Source organism: Grus americana, chromosome 5 (genome assembly GCF_028858705.1).
Source record: "Grus americana isolate bGruAme1 chromosome 5, bGruAme1.mat, whole genome shotgun sequence".
In the NCBI taxonomy this organism is placed as follows: Eukaryota; Metazoa; Chordata; class Aves; order Gruiformes; family Gruidae; genus Grus; species Grus americana.
The window spans coordinates 52,115,753-52,131,469 of record NC_072856.1 but is presented as its reverse complement, the minus strand read 5'-3'; the positions used below and the strand labels follow the sequence as shown (position 1 = coordinate 52,131,469).

The following is a 15,717-nucleotide window of genomic DNA, read 5'->3' as shown; positions in this document are numbered from 1 at the left end:
CCGCGGCCGCTCGCCCCCAGAGGTGCGGCCGTCGGCCGTCTGCCCGCTGCGGGATTCGGGGCCGCGGCGGGCTCCAGCCCAGCGGTGCCCCGCCACCCTCCTCCCGCCGTACTCCTCTCCCCTTCCCCTGTCTCCTCGCCCCCTGAGGTAAGAGCCACACGGGGACAGGCGGGTGACCAGCCCCCCCCGCCCGACGGAGAGGCCTCGCTCCCGGGGCGACAGGGCTGCAGCTCGCTGCGAGCTGCGCGGCCGCCCCCACCCCCACCCCCGCTCCCGAGCCGAGGGGCGAGGGCAGCCTGGCCCCGGCAGTGGCCATTTTCCACCGAGCGCTGGTGCCGGCGGAGACCGCCGGGATAGAGCTGCCCACCGCCGGGCAGCGTCACCGCGGGGACCCCGCCGGGTCCCCGCCGCCCCTGCATCGAGGCCTCTCCCCATCTCCCCGTCGCTGTCTGAGCTGGGACCCCCGGGGCGAGAGGAATCTCGGCTCAGTTGGTGCTTTTTATTGTTTTCTAGACAGCATCCCCGCTGGCGGTGCGGTGGCCTGCACTCCCCCGGGGAGCCCGAAGCGGCACCTGGGAGAGAGAGGATGATGGCACGGGGGGATGTTGCATTAATAAAGCACATTCTTCGGGGAAATCTGAACGACAAGGGGGGTACGGCAGAGACTGTAAAGCTGTTATGTTGAAGCGAGCACAGCTGCCCTTTTTTTTTTTTAAATAGTAGGGCTTTTCTCAAGCACCAGAATCTAGATGATGGTAAAATTCAATCCAGAATCAGATGGTCTACGACTGACATGTCACTTCATCCCCTCCTCAGCACAACGGCTGTAGCCTACAAGTGAGAGGCAGCAAAAGCATGTCCTGATGTCAGATGTTTCTTCATTTCTCCTCTATCTGCTCTGGGTTTGGGGATTTTGTCCACCAGCTGATAATAACCCAGGTAAATACTGTAGCATTCACACTGCACCTCCTTTAATAAGTAATGGAAGCACAAACAAACATGGACCCACATTGGAATCAAGGATTTTTGGTGACAGGTACCCTGAGATTTTGAGCTTCCTTGTAGTTCAAGGTATTTTAGTTAAGTTTTTGGTTTGGGCCTCTCTGGATTGGGAGGCTAGCAGTATTTCCAATGTGGTTATAATTCTGATTATCTGCTTTGCACTATAGCACTATATCTTTTAAAATACATTTTTCTATTTTTCTGGTTTTGAAAAATCATGCATATTTTCAGTGTTTGAAATAAAGACAAAATCAGTTGGGTTCTGTTTGTTTAATAATTTCAGCAGCTTTACCACTGAAGTTACAATTTATTTGCTTGCCTTTCTGGAACACAGTGATAGGTTGGCAAACACAACAGTTACCTGTTTACAATCTAGAAGGATTTCTCACAGCAAACAAAATAGCAAATTTACTGTGTCATAGTTTGGTCCCCAAACCATCCTAACATTTATGTAGTAACTAGTATCTGAAATGGTGTCAGAAAACTGATTTGCAGCTGGCTAGTCTGCAAATTACAGGTTTATAGACAGCTTCCATTTTAGATGCAGAATGCCCAGGCTTCTATTTTTAATATACTTTTTTTTTTTTAAACTATGAAGCAGTGAGGTTGGATTATTATTTTTTTTCCTACGGAAGAACACGCAAGTTGATCTTTTGTTTTCAAACCAGACCAATAATTTTAAGCTCTTATTTTCCCAGCATAATTTTTTTTCTGGAAAACATGGCATAATGTCTGATTGAGGTGGGCTACAAGAGCTTTTGCTTGGATAAGTGAATCTTGGAACTCCCTGAGTCTCACAGGGATGTGTTAAGAACAATGTTGATGTAAAAATCATTCACCTCATTGCGCTGATCTTACACAGGTGAAGATCTCATTATTGAAACACTGAATTCTATGTAAATATTGGGCTAAGAAATTTGTACAGTTATCTCACAAAGATAAATAGCTAATGCAGTCTCATGGTCTTTGGCCAAAATGTTTCTAATGTGGGAGGCTGAAGGTATTATCAGGAGAATAATCCTACCAACATTTAAATGTGACGGTTAAGAATGTGGATGCCTTATTTCAGTCTCTTTTAAAGTTAATTTTAAGTGCATGTAGTATGTTCTTCCATTGATCGGAACCTTTACTTGTTAAAAAGTGAAAGCATTAGATTGTCTGTTGAGGAGAGACTATAAGACAAGTAATTAAAATTTATGTAGATTATCTTATGAACTATCAGCATTACAGCGTTCAGACTTACGTGAAGAAACTTGGAAATGTGACGTAAAAAGCCACTCAGTCACATTCAGTGAACGCTGCCAAAGATTAACAGGGCCTTTGAGTAGAAAGATTGCTGTGTATTTATTACTATTTCTTTTTTTTAACTTTTTCTGTCTACTTTTACTAACTCTTGATGGTTTTTAGGAATTTTAAAATAAAGTTACTTTTTAAGTAGTTTGGAATATAGTTATCTTGCTTTATTTAAGAAAAATTTTGAGATGATCAATTAAGGTGCCACAGTTAGGTTCTGCAGTAGTTTCTGTTAAATTGCATCATTCTATGTTTGAAAATATTTCACAGCTAATACTCCAAAATAACATTCTGATTAAGGGGATTTTTTTTTCCTAATTTGACATATGGCAGTGATAAATGTAAACAAAACAGAATACTAATGTTTTGCTACTTATTTAACATAGAAAAACCTCATCTAAACTGGCATCTGCCTGCTCCTTGTAAATTTGCTTTCACTCAATTGTACAGCTAGATTTTGGCCAGTATTCTTTGTTCTCTTAAAATTTACATTCGGTTGTGGGCAGGCAAGAAATGCCCCTGTCATTCCAATGACATATGTCAAATGATTTGCCAGGATCTTCTATAGTCTCATTCAAAATCTCCTGGATGTCAGTAGGAGCTGGACTGGGCCATGGAATTACTCAGTATTTGTACCTAAAACCACAGAACTTGGCCATCCCATTGCTCAGAGCTTTTTTATGAAGAGGGCTATGCGATAGCTATGAAGATGAATTTCTGACTGGATACATTTACTGTTCTAAATTATTTTACTCTTTATCAGTAAGCATGCTTTTGTTGATTTGTGTTTAAGCTGTAATATTAACAAAAAATGATTTTATAAATTTATTAGTTGCAGTGAAAGACTTGCAACCATTCTACCTAGCATTACCTTTCTAAATTTTGACTTAGTACGATAGTAAGGTTACAGTGTTGGTCTCTGTTTCTGCAGAGGCCTAATATGTCCATTCTTCGGGAGCAGCCTAAGATATAAGGAGGAATTCTGTTAAGAACTCGGGAAAATAATAACCCTTACTACTTACATGCAAGGTGTGCTTTTCAACCTTGGCTTTGTTACCATATGCACTGAAGAACATGGCCTCACACATATCAATTGTTTTCTCGTATTATATGTACATAAGTTTTAAAAAAAAAAAAATCAAAATTAAAACATTTCACAGACATCTGCCCTGGGAGAATGGATATGAGAACAGATGGACAGAAGTTTGTCATATCATTTAATGCACAGCTGGGAGGCTGATATTATGGCGATAAGCATAGATAACCAGTATATAATAAGTTAGAAGTATAAGAAGCCAAAATCAAGTATATATGTGTGTGCAACATCTGTGCAACTGGAACAAATTCATAATTAGTTTTCATGGCTATAATATTGCCAGTTATATGTGTGAGCTACCCAAACTGGGTTTGAATTTGTTGTACTGTTTTTTAAGTCAATTGGAATTCTGTTGGTATATCAGAAAATAGCTTTTTACCCTCTCTATAAACTTCTGTTCATGTAGGCAATGTTTTTTGGGGAGACCATTTTCAACAAAATTAATGTTTCTAAATGCCATTGGCAGCTGTGAAAATCTAAGCCAGTATCCTTATAAAAATACTGCTATGAGCTTCACTAAGATTGCAAATAAGTAGGTGGAATTCCACTGAAATAAAAAGCTAGAACAGAATTGAATTTGACCACATTTATACAAGATGTGAAAATATAAATTGCTTTAATCTTAACATTTAAATTTCCAGACCTGGTAACTCTTTTAAATGGGAAGAGACATGTTCCTGTAGATTACTGTTTCTTTTTTGAGACAGAAAAAACCCCAAAACTCCCCAATGTTTTATATGCTCATGATTTCTTTATATTTGCCTCATTCCCACTGGTGTGTATCAAAATCACATACAATTATGGATTTTCAGCATTAAGTGTAAGAAGGCCATCTATGTAATTGAATAATAGTAGTTGCTACCGACATTGAGTATCTGTTGTCTTGTAAAGTTTTAGATGGTGATATAAAACTGATTTAGCCGTTGGTTAGAACTAAATTATTTACACATTGCAATTAAATTAGTGAATCCTTTTCTACGTAACTATGTAAATTGGCATCCTTGAGGCCCAATAATTTGAAAAGTTTCATTTTTTAAACTTAGGGCAGTTTGACTTGGGAACCTTAAAGATCCTATCTTAAAAAGACTTGCACAGATGGGAATTACAGACCTGGTCCCATACATAAACTCAGTCATACATCTTGCAGATTAAACATTATAAAATAATTATTTTAAACCAAAGTGCTTCTCCCTGCTTTTTTTTACACCTAAAATGTAAAATAAATGAAAAAAGAACAAAACTTTTTCACATAGTCTTAAAGAAACAACCTTTCTTCATAGTCCTGTGAAGACTGGAATGTGTGAAAATAGGATTTTTCTTCTCAGTTTTTGTAATTGCCAGTTTCATGGAAGGTAAACATTGGATGATTCATGATATAAACAGAATTTACTCCTTCCATTTTTCTATTGTTTATGTTTTGTTAATGTTTTTACAGATAAAAGCCAAATTGTATCCACTAGATTTCAAGAATCAAATGCACAAGAGGATACAGTATTTATATACGTTTGCTAAGTATTTCATATTTTTACAGAACATTGTCAGGCATACCTAGGTCATGCTTCTTTACTGTTGGATACATGTATATGAACTACATTCCCTGATGATTACAGTTAATACATCTGTCAAAGAAAAGTAATTTATTTTTACCACAAATATATTTAAAAATACTCTGTACAGAAAGATATGTATGGGAACAGTCATTCTAATGATAGGAGAAGTTCTGTTTCTAATTTCAGTAGATGGATTCCTCAAATTTTTAAGTGATACAATATAACAAAGGGTAGAACAATTCTTAGTCAGATTCATCTTATTAGGAATGGCTTGAGTTTGCATTTCATTTCTTAAGAATATTCTGGAAAACTGAGTGGGCCAAGAACTGGTTTACTCTATGGGTTCAAATTTCTGTCTTAGAACTAATAGATAAAAGCTGAACAGCTGTTGCTGTTAGCTACAGATTTTGAACCAATGTATAGCTTATGATGGTATAATAAACAATGGTAAACAAATATGCTTTGGAATTTAAGTCCTGAAAAAAGTTTGGAAATCAGTTTGTTCAACTCCAGTACCGTTGTTTCTCATTTCAGTTTGTTCTATTTAACATAGGAAAAAAAATATTCAAAGTTACTCAGGATTGCTTTTTTACATAACAGAAATTATTAAATGAGCCCTTTGCATTGGTTTTTTACACCTCTCCTTTGTCAATGAGTAATTCATTTTCATCTGAATATTCCTGTGGGGCAAACTTTTGCAATAAAAGTCCCAGCTAAATTTAATGAATATATATATATATGAGAATATATATGACATAGGCAGAGAGGTATGTAAAATCCACAGACAGATCCTCTAATGGTCAAGTCTCCCTTACTTAACCCCAAATTGTAATTTTGTAGTAGGTCTATGTTAACAAAAATATCTGTGGGTCAGGTAGGGCTGTCATAAGTCTTCATGCTATAGCTAGAGGTAAAAAATTCAACAACTCCACATATGCAGTTGAAGAGTGATCATAATTTTAAATCAGAATCATCATTTCTGGTAGAGATTTTCAGCAACTGTAAACATGCCCTGAAGTCAATAAATCCATGTTAATTTGCATCAGTTAGGGATTTATTCTTCCTTTTCTTTCTCTCACACACGTGAAACAAGGAGTTTCTATCAGTTTGTCAGATTCCTTGGGATAAGAAACTACAAGATCAAAACCACCTGAGTTAATGGCTGTCAAATACCTCTGTCCAGGAGACACTGAGGATTCTAATCCGCCATACTGCAGCCTGAGGTGATAAGTATTATACATACATCCCAAATTACAGATGCTGGAAGCCAGAATCATCGCCAGGCAATACTCTTCTTCTTTTGTCTTAAGTGCATGAAGCAAGCTACGGAATCATTACACTTCTTCAGACAGCTAGTTTATGTTATTATTGTCTGAATCAATAATAAACCCACCTGATAATGAAATAGCTTCTCCAGCTGCCTGATCACCATTTTTGGGGGGTGAAAAAGCCCCTAAGTTTTTCAACAACCTTGAAGAGAAGATGCATTTCTAGTATCAGTTCCGAGAAACTGTAAGAATGAATTCCAATGTATGTAGCCTATTGCCGGAGAGCCAACAGACTGCCTCTCCCCTGGGAACCTGGCATGGCAGTACCTAGGAAATCCTCTAATGAGAGCTTGTCTTTTTGAAAGTCTTTTAGTGAAAAGAATTTTTAAGACAACAGGAACATCTGATGTGTCCAGAATATAGGTTCTGATATCCCTCTTAAGGTTTCTCTTTGATCCAGTTCTTTGTGTACAACTTTAGGTTTTTACCTTTGGGGGCACTAGCACGTGTGAAGTCCAGCCTCTTTAAAATCTCTGACCCTCAGATTATGCATGTGCCTCCATCCTAAAGCATTTCGCATCATTGTTGAAATTCCAGAAAAGGTATGAAGAAAACCCGTCTTCGTAAACCTGGAAAATAGAGCTGTCCCATGGGGCCTGCTATTCTTCCCAACGCTTTTGCGAGGGTACAGTTCACATCAGCTACCTAATTAAATCTCTGTTCTGCCTGCCTTATTCTGACGCTGTCAGCTTCTGTGAAATAAGAATACGCCTAAAATCTCGTCTGTCCCAGGCATTTAGCACTTTGTGCGCACCTTTCTTGGCAAGCAGCATTGACCTTCCCCACACTATGGCTATTTGTTATTATTTTTGTGGTAGCAGAAGTACGCTAGATGCTAATGAAGTACTTATATTTAGTAAGTGCACTGTTATGTGCTGGCTGTGAAGCTGTCAGCAGCGTTGCTAAAGAGCACAAGCCTAACACAAAGGTACGCTGCACCGAGAATGGGATTTTTATGCTATATAGAAGGGAAGTACATTTAATGAGTTTATTTTGGTTAGCCTTCAGTTTAGTTTCGGGTCTGCCAATACTGACATCATTTTTCCAAGCAGGGAGCACCATCTAAGACTTCTCTACATCACTATCCTTGGGGTGGGCCTGTGCGTGGGCTGATGCAGTGCTCAGCACTCCAGATCATTTCACTTTGGCATCCATTCTGCTTCTGCTGTCTCTATCTCCATATTCTATTTTAGGTGCTTACAGAGCACCAATCTCCTTAACTAAAATATAACTGAAACAAGATATTCAGCATCAAATAAGCAAAAAGCAAAAGACTCAAAATAGACTATTTTGTTATTATTATTATGGGTTTAAATCACTTAAACATAGATACCTTCCTACTTGTCCTCCCACTTCTTTCTTTAGTCTCATCTTGTTCTCTCCTCAGGGACATACTGCTGGCCCACAAGCTTCTGCCAAAAAATGAACCCTCTTCCATGATGGGTCCATGGGTGCCAAGTAGTCATCTAGCTTAATTCTTGCAAAAAATGTTATCGTTAGAATTTTAGCTGTCCTGAGATCCTCGCATCAAATCCCTCAGCCTCCAGTGGGGCCAGGGAACGTCCTTTAGAGAGTGAACCTCTTCAGATACACTTGCCAGGCCCTCGTGCAGGTTCTTCCAGCTGGATGTTGGATAAGGTAAGGGATCTCACACCGCCGTCCCAGGGCAGCAACCACAGTATTGCGTTGGCATGAAGACACAGCTACACCTGAAGCTACACTTGAAAGTGTATTTATTACTTGGTCTGTGGATACAGGTAAGGCAGTGGATTTTTAACCAGGCACCCCAAAGCAAGGATATAGAAGCATAATTGTCGATATGCTGGAGACTTCAGTTTGCTACAGGAGATCTAGGTAATTTGGTAAGACACCAGGCTTCCCTCATCACCTGCCCCTTGTGAGGGGAGCTTGCATTTCTCCCCCGCGCTGTGCCGTCAGCACTACAATACTGCTCGTCACTTGAAAGGTGCAATGGCCGACATTCACAATTAATTGAAACCCATTGCAGGGCCCTCAGCTGTGTCTCTAGCAAATGCCATTTGCCGGCCTGGCGCAGACAGCTCTGCAGCTCCTCCAGAGCCACTTTAAAATCTGCCTGAACCGAGGCGTTGGCTCGGCTCGGCTCTGGTGACTCTCCAGGCTCCAGCTTTCCACGCAGGGGCTGCTGATGGCGATTAACATTATAATCAACAAGAGGGGCCCGGCCGGCACAGCACAAAACGTTTTGCTTTCCCAGAACCTCCTGTAGCTTCCCGAGTGAAACTTTATTTCCCCCTCCTCCCCCTTTCCCGCAGTCAGCGGGGCCGGCAGCGGGCCGGACCAGGCCAAGCCGGGCGGGCTCCGTGGGCTCTGCGCTGCAGCCGGGGCGGCGGCCGTTAGCCGCCTAGGGGAAAGCGGCCGCCGCGCAGTTGGGACGGCAGCAGCGCCCCGCGCCCTGCCCGGTTCCACAGCGCTAGCGACGGAGAGGCAGCGGCTGAGGCGCCGGGAGCAATGCTAGGGCAGCCGAACGAGAGAGCCTGCCTGCCGGCCTCGGCGAGCAGCCGGCGACAGCGAACTGCCTGCCTGCGCCTTCACTGACAGCAGGGCCTATATCCTCTCGCGGAAGGTTACCGTCCCCTGGCACGGCGGCACCTGACGGAAGCGGTGCTGAGGGATCTGAAGCAGCACTTTGTCAAGAAACGTCCGATTGGCTAACGGGACTCTGCAATGGTTAGCTGGTAAGAGTCAAGCCCTCTGATTGGTTGCGTTGTACCTGCAATGCGTCAAGTGAAGATGCTGGAGTGCGTGTACTGGAGGGCTTCTGTGGGGATGGCTGCAGCGGGCGGTGGGGATGACGGCGGCCGTCCGGAGCCTGGCCCTGTCCGCGCCCGCAGAGGCTTGCGAGGTCCGTAGCGCTGTCGGCCCTTCCTGGCAGTATCAGCAGCCTTAGCGCTAGATTTCCCGCCTCTTCATGCTGCTGCAGCTTGCAGCAATAGCAATTGCTTGGCTCATGAGCCAGAACTGGCAGGAAGAAGCTTTTCCTCAGTCGGTTATCACTGTAGAGCTGGGTTTCTGTATCAAAAAGCAGCAGAAAGACAAAGCCTCTTTTCTCATTCCTGCTCCGTAATACAGGATGCCAGAGGTACAAAATGTGGCAGAACAAATTTTCTTATTCTGTCCTTCCGCTTTCGGTGCGAGAAGCATTTCTTGGACTGCTGTTCCAAGTGACAGTTTGAGTGACAGTTGGAGGAGGATATGCACGATAAACTGATGAGTGATCGCTTAAATATCTCGCTGAAACCCTGCAAAATCTTTCAACACAGATGCTTCTGCAGAACGATCCCTGAACTGCCAGGCTGTGCGGAGGCACACGAGGTTGGCCTGCCTCCATCTGGGACTTCTGGACATCGTTGTGTGTCTCGGGCCCCTTGGGTCTGGCCAAAACCCGCTGCAGCCCTGTTGCATAAGGAGCTGCAGACTTGCCGTAACCACTTGTGTGGGGTTTTTATATGTCTCTGATTGAAATAAGCATAGATAAACCAGAAGCAAACAAATAACAAAAGCCTTCTCGGCACCAGTAAGAGGCTTACAGGACTGCTTTAAAAATGATGGGAGTTTCAAACCAGCAAAAACTTCCTGGCACATCTGCAAAGCTATATACAATAACCATCTAAACGTAGAAGTAGGTTACAGGCACTCATAATATTTTCTAAACTCTTCAGTATTTCTGTTACTGGAGTGTTTTCATTGCTCTTTTTCAAAATCCCATTCTTGAAGAGTGAGTCAGCAAGAAGTCACTGAATGTGTCAGGGAGCAGTTATTTTAAATAAGGTTTGACTGCTAAGCAATTATTAAAGAGCATGTTTACATATTAAAAAATTGCAAATTTGCACATGAATATAACAGCCCAATTTCTTGACTCTAGTGAGAGTTTTCTTCCTGACTACAGTTCTCAGGATAACATTCCTGATGTACTGTTAGAAGGCTTTTGAGTTAAATTCCATGGTAATTTGATTCCTTTATTCCATTTGCTCACTAGGAAGTAGAACACTTTTTATTTTAAAATTATCATGATTTCCTTTTCACAGCCTTACTGAGTACAAACTGCTTTCCTGCTGGCATGAACACCTCTTACTGTCTTTTTTTCCAAAGAATTATTTCAAAATATTAAAAACAATCTAGCCACTTTTCCTTGTAGTCCTAGCCAAGTGGAACAAGTGCAATGAAACCTTTATGGGAAAATTATATGCCTGTGTAATTATAATTACAACATTTACGAGTGAGGGTTTGTTAAAGTGAAACATAAAAGCGAGATTGCAAGCTCATTCCGTTTCTTACCTGGTCATTTAAAGTATGATAGCGTTTTCAAAAAAATTCACGCTTGAAAATCTTAGGTCTAAACCAGCTTGAGGTCTTAAGAAATGGAAAGGAAATGGGTTTAAAGCCCTGGTAAAGGCATCACACAGTATTCTCCAGAAAAGCCTTAAATGTTGTGTATTAGTCATAAAGCCAATTTGTTGTATTAATTTACTATAATGACTGTACAAATAATGGAACTACATTAATGTCAGAGAACCTGAAAAAAGCTTTTAGAAGTGACATCATCATTCAGTGGGAAATAAATATACCAATTTCAGAGTTAACAAGTAAATCATTGTTGCCCCAAACAGTCTCCTGTAAAGCAGACTGTTTAAAAGATAAACACGAGCCTTAGTGTGTTCAGGACAGTAATTATATTCTAAGAATTATCTTACTTTGAGCACAGGTTGCTAGACTGAATCAATGGGAATAAATACTGATGACGTTTATTAGAAACAGTTACATTGATTAAATTCAGGTAATTCTAAATCAATTAACTCTGAGTGATAATGCTACATTTTATTTTTTTACAGGTGCTCTATGTAGGCCCTGTCCAAAGCCATCAATAAGTATGGGAAAGGTAATACAGAGTAGTAAGCAGAGTTCATTAGGGTTCTAAATATATTACGTTCAAAACATTCTGAATAAAAACATGCAACATCCATTTAAAGCAACCATTTTAAAAAGCAATGTATTTACAGCAATGCCATTACACTAACATCTGTTAAATATATGCAGGTCTGCCATCTTATGGAGCCCGAATGGTACTACCAAATAGCAGGATTTGGAACTACATGTTCATATTAGGAGACTAGTTTGAATTTTTCCTTTCCAGGTAATGTGTTCTTTCTTCTAAAACTTGCACCATTTTGACTCATTTCTATTTGATATGTACATTTATTGCATTTATGTGTGCATGCAAGTGTACACATGTAAACATGCAGTCAGATAAAGGCATTACAGTTGCAAGTTCAAGCACGGAAAAGCTGGGAAGCATTAAAGTTGGTTGTTTACATTATATGACAGCCTTGAACAACATCATCGTGTGCTTTTTTTTTTCTTTGGGACCACTGATTCAGCATTCAGGTTAGATGGTGCTATTCAGTGAATAGCTGTTCAGAATTTGCTTTAGCCCTTTTATTTGGAGTGTGACTATGTTGTATTTGCTGCAAGCTAGTCAAGCCCTATTCTAAAGACAAAACTATTAATTTCTATATGGGCTTTTCTGTAGCTGTTATTATTAGAGTATTATTATGAACAATTTTGAATGAAGTTTGTACAGGCCAAGGCAGACAATCATCATGGAAATTTTCAGCCCAAGTGCTTAAAGTTTGGCAAAGCTATTAAAGTTGCTAAAATGATGCTCTTTTGTTTGTTTGTTTTTATTTTCTATTTTTATAAAAGCTGATGTCAGATAAACTTGATAAGTGACTTTTGGGTCAGCCAAGAACAAATGCACAAGAACACAGGAGTGTTAAAATTAGTACATCAAGTATTATTATACATTATTTTCTCTTTAACTGGTGCAAATTTATTTTTAGGTGAAAAGGATTCCTCAGGAAGACCTTATTACTTTGCTTTTGAAAAGTTTGAGGTGAGGTAGGAAAGTGGTTGATCTAAGTGCTTGTGATACTGTCAGATACTGTAGTGGAGCACTTAAGATAAGCAAATTGTCCAGCATTCAGTGAAGTTTTGCAGAGTCTTACCAGCTGCTGGAAAATCTGGTAGTGCCTATACACTTAGGAGGATGTGTGACTTCACTGAGTTGTACCTGTGCTAGAAAATACGCTACATTGTATTTTCTCCATTCAGTGTCATTTCCAAATATTCACATCTACCCTGATACTCTTGCTGGGAAAAGACACTGAGCACAAAGTGCCATTTAGGTTACTGTCAACTGCATTTGATGATGTGAAATACTACTTGCCACCACAATAAAAGTATTAGCATAATTGGTTTTGTGTAAGAACAAACAGTCTTCATGTTTTCAGTTATTTCCCACTTATAAGAAGGGTTTTCTCCCCCATTTGATCTTGCTTGATTGTAATACTATGTTTTCATATGTGTCAGAGTCCAGTACTCTCTGACCAGGTTCTTTTAGATACTCCACATGAGGGGTTAATGTTTAATATCAAATTTACGTCTTTGATATATTTGGTGTTACATGGCATTTCATTTAGAAGAGTGATATAGCTATGTACTGAAATCAGAACACAAGGACAAAATAGCAATTGCAATATACAGGCGAATCCTTGTTAGGGGTCTGTGCATGCTCACCATCACAGTGCTGGGTATCCCCAGCTGCCAGGCAGGAGTACATGGGTTGAAGCCAACTCAAGCCCATTGCTCTCTCCAAAGTGCATGATGTTGGTTGCTCAGTTTCTATCCTCTGTTTTTGGCTGAGCCACGTATACGCTTCTCCCCTGCCATGTTGGTCTGGCTAGCTCAAGAAGACATTATTATCTACTAGTTATCTCAGGGAAGGCTGTTTATACAGCGTGATGACCCACTGATACAGCCATATATCTAAAACAAAGATTACCCTCCAGTCCCCTTTGTGTTAAGATAAGTTCAGCTTTAGGATAATTTGTGGTCATTTTTTACAGTCTTCCTTGAGATAATTATTTTTTTGCTCATCTCCTCTGAGCCTTGATCCATTGTGGGGGGGATGGTTGGTCGTGTTTCACCCCTTGGCTTAGCCCAGCATTCAACAATTATCAGTGTTGCACAGGGAGCTTAATACATTCATCATGAATTACCAGCCCTCTTGCCTGTGCATGGTGAGGGTGAGAGCATATGGGAAACTGATTATTTACAGGTTTAGTATGTGATTTAACTTCAGTTAATATCATGTACTATTTCATTTTTCTGGTAACAGGTAAATACCAAGGTTACAACAAATAACAATACAATGTTTATTAACAATACAAGCATAAGATCATAGAATCCTAGAATGGTTTGGGTTGGAAGGGACCTTAGAGATCATCTAGTTCCAACCCCCCTGCCATGGGCAGGGACACCCTCCACTAGACCAGGTTGCCCAAAGCCCCATCCAACCTGGCCTTGAACACTTCCAGGGATGGGGTGGGCATCCACAGCTTCTCTGGGCAACCTGTTCCAGTGCCTCACTGCCCTCATAGTAAAGATTCTTTTCCTTATATCTAATCTAAATCTACCCTCTTTCAGTTTAAAGCCATTACCCCTTGTCCTATCACTCCATGCCCTTGTAAACAGTCCCTCTCCAGATTTTTTGTAGGCTCCTTTAGGAAGGCTGCTATAAGGTGTCACTGAAGCCTTTTCTTCTCCACGCTGAACAACCCCAACTCTGTCAGCCTGTCATCATAGGAGAGGTGCTCCAACTAACATTAGTATCAGTACATTGGTAGCTTTTGGTGACAAACCTTTAAAGATATCATACCAATGATGTTCAGTATGGCTGGTTTCCACTTTCACTAATTGAATCAGTTCATGACTGTCATATACCATTTTTACTTGTCTTTCATCTAAACATTTTGCAATTTCAGACAGATGTTGGGTAACCCTGGCATTTTGTTTGAGAAAGTCATCTTGTGGATTGAAAGTCACTCCATGTTACTGACATCTTAAATGGCGTGAAACAAGACATCTTTTGTTCAGTCAACAAGAAGTTAACCTGGAAAACTGATTGGTTATTTGGTCAAAAATATATTTCATATTACAGCAGCAAATGTTGCCAGGTCCAAAATTTACATCATCTTCAAATCATATTGAAGGTGGATACACACACATCCAAAACCATTGCCATATATTTGTATTTCACTACTGTAGACATGCTGCCAGATGCAGGTACCAGAGGAGTGTTTCATACTGCAGAACTGTGGAGCTCTAGGCATGGTAGGGCAGGTCCATCGTCAGCATGATAGTCAGTAGGTGTAGTGTTTACTAATTTCATAAATGTAATATGTATTACAATGCAAACAATCTCCTGCTACTGTAGCTATCCACATCTTTTTATTAAAAACTTTAGGAATGACAGCAAATTGGCATAAGGGTATGATTTTTGTATGAGTGGTACTCATCTGTCCACTTCCTAGCAACTGGAATATTAACTCCTCTGTAGCTTCATTGTCATAAGGGCCCTCAGCAGTTTTAAGCCATCCTCCCTTGAATTTGTCTTCCACCGAGTCAGGGAACATTAGTTCTAAGGTTTGTTTTTGACTACTTTCAATGGCTACCCAAATCTGATTAACCTGATATATACTAGATAACTGAACTGGAATACAAGGTAAAGCAGAGCTGGCTTCTTGTGGTATGGTTTTGGTGGTTAGTAATGCGGACCACAGCGATACATCAGCTTGTCGCTAAAGTTGCCAAGTACCTTGCCAGTCTCGTATGGAAGTTTGTAAAGCCGGTTACACCAGCTTTCATTTCTTCCAATACTGATAATTTATTTGCTAGAGTTTCAGTATCAAATGCATTCAATGTTCCTGATCCTGCACCAATTCCAACCAGCAAAGTTTGCATGACATCTCTTCTAGTTCTGTGTCCTACTGGTGTATGATTTTGTAGCCATGAATTATAGAGAGGGACACTATATTCAGCACAAGTCTTCTTCCATGCGCTAGTGCTTACATTGGTTAAGTTCAAATGTATGTTCATTGTCATTAATTTTGGAGCCATAATCACGGGCTCTCATCCATCATGCAATTGCATTAAGAAAAGGATTACCTTTGTTAAGAGGTTATTTTGGTTGCTTTATAAGATACACAATCAGGAACAAGTGGAATCTTAATTTAATCACATTGACTTCCTATTGATTATTAGCAGTGTTTATGGAAAAATTGCTGTATATTATTACAGTGTTTTCATTGTTTACAATTCGAGCGTAATTCTTATGAGCCATTAAGGTACAATTAGTTGCTTTATGTGTCTGTAGTACCCACTTCATTTTGTTGTTAAAATCATTTGCAATTTCCCATCCAGTATTACATATAAAGTCAGGTTAATTTTAGATCTTAGGATTACTGTAACATTATCACCTACTATCAATCCTTGACCTCGTGCTAATGCAGACAGTATTCTTCCTGTAACTAGTTTCAAAGTTGGGTTGCAACTGATGTTCAACACCTGA

At 40.3% G+C, this 15,717-nt stretch overlaps 1 long non-coding RNA gene across 2 annotated transcripts; it reads left to right on the top strand.

Moving 5' to 3' along the window:
- Nucleotides 1–15: 15 nt before the first annotated feature.
- LOC129207491 (uncharacterized) lies at nucleotides 16–6,544 on the top strand. Of its 2 annotated transcripts, none has more exons than XR_008577453.1 (3): nucleotides 16–147; nucleotides 721–939; nucleotides 6,035–6,544. It is a non-coding gene; the product is annotated as an uncharacterized LOC129207491 (long non-coding RNA). The 2 variants fall into 2 exon arrangements; XR_008577454.1 differs by having other exon boundaries at nucleotides 514–939.
- Nucleotides 6,545–15,717: the final 9,173 nt, after the last annotated feature.